Here is a 5994-nt window from a genome sequence, read left to right on the forward strand (position 1 = left end):
GTCTAAACAAGGTCTAAACAAGGTCTAAACCAGGTCTTAAAAAGGTCTAAACAAGGTCTAAACCAGGTCTAAACCAGGTCTTATCCAGGAGTAGATATATATAGTTAGAAAATGGGTTAAACCACAAAGCAAAAAGCACTAATTTTGGGTCTAAACCAGGTCTAGCCTCGGTCTAAACCAGGACTAAACCAAACCAAAGAACTTGATCAAATCAGGTATAAACCAGGACTAACAATGCAAACGGTACTCGGTCTTGAACTTGAACTAAATTAAAACGCTTGGTCTTAAACAAGGTCTAGAGGGGGACTTAAACCGGGTCTAAAGGAGGACTCGGACCAGACCAGAGTCCACGAGTCAAACGTTTCTAAAACTTTTGCACTTTACAGAATATTTTGATTTGTACATGAGTCTGAACAGCTGTGGTCTCACTGTGAACACATCCGCCTGTAGAAAGAGAACGACCGATTTTAACGAATGAATGTCGACGTTTAAACAAATCGCACCTTTTTGACGTGAGGACCCCGAAAAATGTTTTAAAAACTGTCCAAAAATGCTTGTAAAATTGTGGATTAAATGTGCATGACAAATAAAAACCTGCACTGACTTGAGTACAATCACAAAACGAAAACAAAAAAAACACGGGCGAGATTCTGTTTGAAGTGACTGGACTGGTCTTTAAAGCTGCATTGCGTAACTTTTTCCCCGGTCCAGAGTCTGCCGGCTGCTTGTCTCCATGGAGATGTCGAGTGCTTTGCCTGGAATGTCCCGCGGTGTAGCTTTTAAATGTCGATTTCACCCGTTTCTGTCGCTCGAAAATACCTTGAAAATGCACGTGTTCTTACTGTGAGCGGCGTCGCCTCTCCGCAGATCTGACCCGTAACTCGGTAGCTTAGTGGCGTCGAATCCTCGTCTCCATGGCGATAGATAAGTTTAATGAACAATTTTCTTCGTTATTTGTTTCCAAAACCAAAAAAAAAAAAAAAAAAAAACAAAAAAAACGGATAATGATTAGTTTTTTCAATTTTCAGTTTTTTTTTTTTTTTTTTGTTTAAATGAAAAATGGAAAAACTGGATAACGGCCGTTTCCTGTTTCTGAAACTTAAATTGTGATGCCGGATTTTTGTGCCGCATACGGACTGAACCAGGACTAAACCAGGACTAAAACAGGACTATAAACCAGGTCTAAACCAGGTCTAAACCGGGATTAAAACAGGACTAAACCAGGACTAAAACAGGACTAAAACAGGACTATAAACCAGGTCTAAACCAGGACTAAACCAGGACTAAACCAGGACTAAAACAGGACTAAAACATGTCTAAACCAGGACTAAACTAGGACTAAACCAAGTCTAAACCAGGACTAAAACAGGACTATAAACCAAGTCTAAACCAAGTCTAAACCAAGTCTAAACCAAGTCTAAACCAGGTCTAAACCAGGTCTAAACCAGGACAAACCCAGGACTAACCCAGGTCAAACCCAGGACTAAATCAGGACTAAATCAGGACTAAACCAGGTCTAAACCAGGACTATAAACCAGGTCTAAACCAGGTCTAAAACAGGACTAAACCAAGACTAAACCAGGTCTAAGACAGGACTATAAACCAGGTCTAAAACAGGACTAACCCAGGACTGAACCAGGACTAAACCAGGTCTAACTCAGACCTGGAGTCACGCCTGCATAGACTGTCAGGTGATCAGGACTGAGACCGGGACCGAGACCGGAATCGGACCGGGGACCAGACTCGGACTGAGACCAGTTTAGTCCTGGTTTAGTCTGTACGCGGCGCCAAAGTCCGGCATCGCAGTTTAAGTCACGGAAACAGGAAACGGCCGTTATCCGAAAATAGTCGTTTTTTTCGTTTTCTTATTTTTGGTTTTATTTTGAAAAAACGAATGAACGAACCAAACACAGATTTTTTTTTTTTTTTTTTTGAAATTCAAAAGAACGACTTGTGCACTGACCTGTTTTGAATGTTAAAAAACTATAAAAATTTTGTCCCCGAGTGTCATTACTGCGGAACATTCCAGGCAAAACAATAACGTGTAATGGCAACTAGCATGATAACCGTGCACTTCCTGATTATGGGACACGTTTTATTCAAATACAAGCGGAAAAAATAAATCAAAATCAGGTACAGGAGGGTTTACTTGTGTCTCTCAGACCGCTCTTACTCACTTCTCCAGAATCTCGTCTTGAAATTCCGATGAAAAGTTCCACAGTGTTCGTCTCCACGGTTACAGCTGTTTTCAAAATGCCTTGTTACATCGAAGTGTTTCTCAGTGTCTCTTTACGTCACTTATTCTTGCAAAAAATAAATCTTTATGCACAAAATGTCTGGAGGTTTTTATTTATTTTGTTTGTTTTTATCGCAAATTAGACCAGAGACTAAACCAGGACTGAACCAGGACTAAACCAGGACTAAACCAGGTCTAAACCAGGTCTAAACCAGGACTAAACCAGGACTGAACCAGGACTGAACCAGGACTGAACCAGGACTAAACCAGGACTAAACCAGGTCTAAACCAGGACTAAACCAGGACTGAACCAGGACTAAACCAGGTCTAAACCAGGACTAAACCAGGACCAGGACTGAGGACTGAACCAGGACTGAACCAGGACTGAACCAGGACTAAACCAGGTCTAAACCAGGTCTAAACCAGGACTAAACCAGGACTAAACCAGGACTGAACCAGGACTGAACCAGGACTAAACCAGGACGGAACCAGGACTAAACCAGGATGGAACCAGGACTAAACCAGGACTGGAACCAGGACTAAACCAGGACTGAACCAGGACTAAACCAGGTCTAAACCAGGACTAAACCAGGTTTAAACTAGGTCTAAACCAGGACTGAACCAGGACTGAACCAGGACTAAACCAGGACTAAACCAGGTTTAAACCAGGTCTAAACTAGGACTGAACCAGGACTGAACCAGGACTAAACCAGGACTAAATGAGGGCTAAACCAGAATTAAACCAGGACTGAACCAGGACTAAACCAGGACTGAACCAAGACTAAACCAGGACAGAACCAGGACTAAACCAGGACTAAACCAGGTCTAAACCAGGACTGAACCAGGACTGAACCAGAATTAAACCAGGACTGAACCAGGACTAAACCAGGACTAAACCAGGTCTAAACCAGGACTGAACCAGAATTAAACCAGGACTGAACCAGGACTAAACCAGGACAGAACCAGGTTTAAACCAGGTCTAAACCAGGACTAAACCAGGTTTAAACCAGGTCTAAACCAGGACTGAACCAGGACTAAACCAGGACTAAACCAGGTCTAAACTAGGACTGAACCAGGACTGAACCAGGACTAAACCAGGACTGAACCAAGACTAAACCAGGACTAAACCAGGACAGAACCAGGACTACAACCGAACTAAACTGAGCCAAGTTTTAAAGTTCGACTGAACCAGGTGCTAAAGCTTGATTAAACCTGGACTAAACCAAGACTAGACCAGGGACTGAACTAAGGACTGAACCAAGACTGAACTTGGACTAGAGCAGGAACTCAACCAGGACTAAACAAGGACTAAATCAGGATCTAAAGCAAGACAAAATCAGGACTAAACTAGGATTAGATCAGGGACTAAACCAGACACTCAACCAGGACTAAATCAGGACTGAGCAAGAACTAAACCAGAACTAAGCCAGGACTGAACCAATACTAGACCTGGGACTGAACCAAGACTACAGCAAGATTAAACCAGGACTAAATCAGGACTGAATGAGGACTAAACTAGGACTAAAGAAGGACTGAACCAGGGACTAAACCAGGATCTAAAGCAAGACTAAACCAGAACTGAACCAGGGATTAACTCAGGACAAAACCAGAGACTAGACCAGGACTAAACCTGAATCAAGACTAGACCTGGGAATGAACCAGGGACTAAACCAGGACTGAATGAAGGACTAAACCAGAAACTAGACCAGGGACTGAAACTAGACTAACGCAAGACTAAATCAGGACTGAACTAGAACTAAACCAAGTCTAACCCTGGACTAAACCAGGACTAGACCAAGACTAAACCAGGACTGAACTAGAACTAAACCTGAACCAAGACTAGACCAGGGACTGAAACAAGACTAAACCAGGACTGAACTAGAACTAAACCAAGTCTAACCCTGGAATAAACCTGTACTTAGACCAAGACTAAACCAGAACTAGACTGGGACTAAACCAGGACTAAACCAGGGACTAACCCAGAGACAAGACCAGGAATAAACCAGGACTGAACCAAGACTCAGCTTTAACTAGACCAGGGACTAAACCAGGACTAAACACGAGTCTCACTCATGTTTTTACCTTTTTCTCTCGCCGTAGTTTTGCTAAAATCCAAAACCAGATCCCACTTTTCAGACGTTCATTTGTCAAACTCTGAGCGTCGTTACCGAACATTAAAAATATTAAAAAGTTGGAGCCAAGACTCGGATTTTGGACGACGGCCAATCAGAGCGCAGAGTCTGATTTATACTGAGCCAATAGAAGAACAGATTTTTACTTTTACTTTCACTTTCGTAATTAAAGGCGACGTTTATTTTTATTAATACTCCTCATACGATACGGTGTAATCGTTTATGCAGCAGACTAACGATTTTAATTTAATTTATCTCATGTTTTTTGAGGCCGACTTGGCTCCGTCGCACGATTATTAAAAAAAATACTCTTGGAAATCAACAAACGCCACATCCAGGACTCCGGGGATTAATAAAGTTATGTTCATTTTGAAAGTTGAAAAGATCAGGTAAGAAAGGAAACGTAAACATTTTTTTTTTTTTTTTTTTAGAAAGTGGAAACCATTTATTGATTTTTTTTTTAAACAGTTTAAGTTTTTTTTCAGTTTTCGATTTTGTGTTTAAAAGGAAAAATGGAAAAAATGGATAACGGACTTTTCCCTTTCATCCAGTTTTGACTCTTTCGGACTAAACCGGGTCTAAAGCAGGACTGAACCAGGACCGAACCAGAGGTGTGCCCGTGTAGACTGTTGGATGATCAGGACCAAGACTGGGACCAGACCAGGACTGAGACCGGGAGCAGACTGGGTCCAAGACCAGAACTGAGACTGGGATCAAGACCAGGACTGAGACTGGGACCAGACCAAGACTGAGACCGGGACCAGACCGGGGACCAAGGACAGAACTGAGACTGGGACCAAGGACAGAACTGAGACTGGGACCAAGATCAGGACTGAGACTGGGACCAAGCCGGGACCAAGACCAGGACTGAGATCAGGACCAGACCAAGACTGAGACCGGGACTGAGACCAGGACCAGACTGGGATCCAGAACGGGACCAGCCCGGGGCCGAGAACAGGACTGAGACTAGGACCAGACCAAGACTGAGACAGAGACCAGACTGGGACCAGGACCAGGACTGAGACCAGGATAAGACCGGGACTGAGATTATTTTTCTTTCAGCATTTCTTTCTTTCTTTTTTTTTTTTTTTTTTTTTTTATAATTTTTGTCATTTTGAAGGAACGAATACCCAGCACATTATTAACTAAATAAACATAAGACATAAGAAAATTTAAGACAAAAAAAAAGTACAAAACAGTACAAAAATATAAAATACAATTATACAAGCATTTACATACACACACATTTTGACATTTTAACCTTTTTTTTTTTCAGATAACAGTATATTATGTTATTTTACTGTGCTTTGTCCAAATGAGGTTTTGTTTTTGTGTTTATTTGTTTTTGTTTATTTGTTTTTTGTTCAGCTGAGCGTAGAAATCCATAGAAATTAAATCCAAAACATCTATGTCAAAGCACATTACGTTTTCGTTCCTTCCAATTCATTATAATAATAAGTTTAGCTGTAAAAAAAAACTGAATAAAATCAAAACTCAAAATCTTTTAGAGTTTCAATGAATTTCCTAAGCGGTCTAACAGCGCCCCCTGCTGCCCGATTTGTTACACTCCACCCCGGAACTTTTGAGCGTCTCCCTTTGTTTCCGCCCGACTCCAAATCACGCGTA

The 5994-nt window shown here is 41.7% G+C and overlaps 1 protein-coding gene and 1 long non-coding RNA gene across 6 annotated transcripts in view; both read left to right on the forward strand.

The window, feature by feature from the left end:
• Nucleotides 1-988, forward strand: part of LOC110166291 (ras-related protein Rap-2a-like) — a 33396-nt gene extending 32408 nt beyond the window's left edge. For 3 of the 5 annotated variants that reach the window (XR_008633701.1, XR_008633702.1, XR_008633707.1), the window contains one exon: nt 1-988. The gene's annotated coding sequence lies outside the window, so the exon portion shown is untranslated. The other 2 variants (XR_008633703.1, XR_008633708.1) reach the window with 2 other exon arrangements.
• A 2-nt stretch (nt 989-990) lies between these two features.
• On the forward strand, nt 991-2333 carry LOC129412414 (uncharacterized). The gene is made up of 2 exons (XR_008633716.1): nt 991-1549; nt 1607-2333. It is a non-coding gene; the product is annotated as an uncharacterized LOC129412414 (long non-coding RNA).
• The last annotated feature ends 3661 nt before the right edge of the window (nt 2334-5994 follow it).

Source organism: Boleophthalmus pectinirostris, unplaced genomic scaffold (assembly GCF_026225935.1).
Source record: "Boleophthalmus pectinirostris isolate CB_2022bp ecotype Guang Dong unplaced genomic scaffold, ASM2622593v1 HiC_scaffold_11, whole genome shotgun sequence".
NCBI lineage: Eukaryota > Metazoa > Chordata > Actinopteri > Gobiiformes > Gobiidae > Boleophthalmus > Boleophthalmus pectinirostris.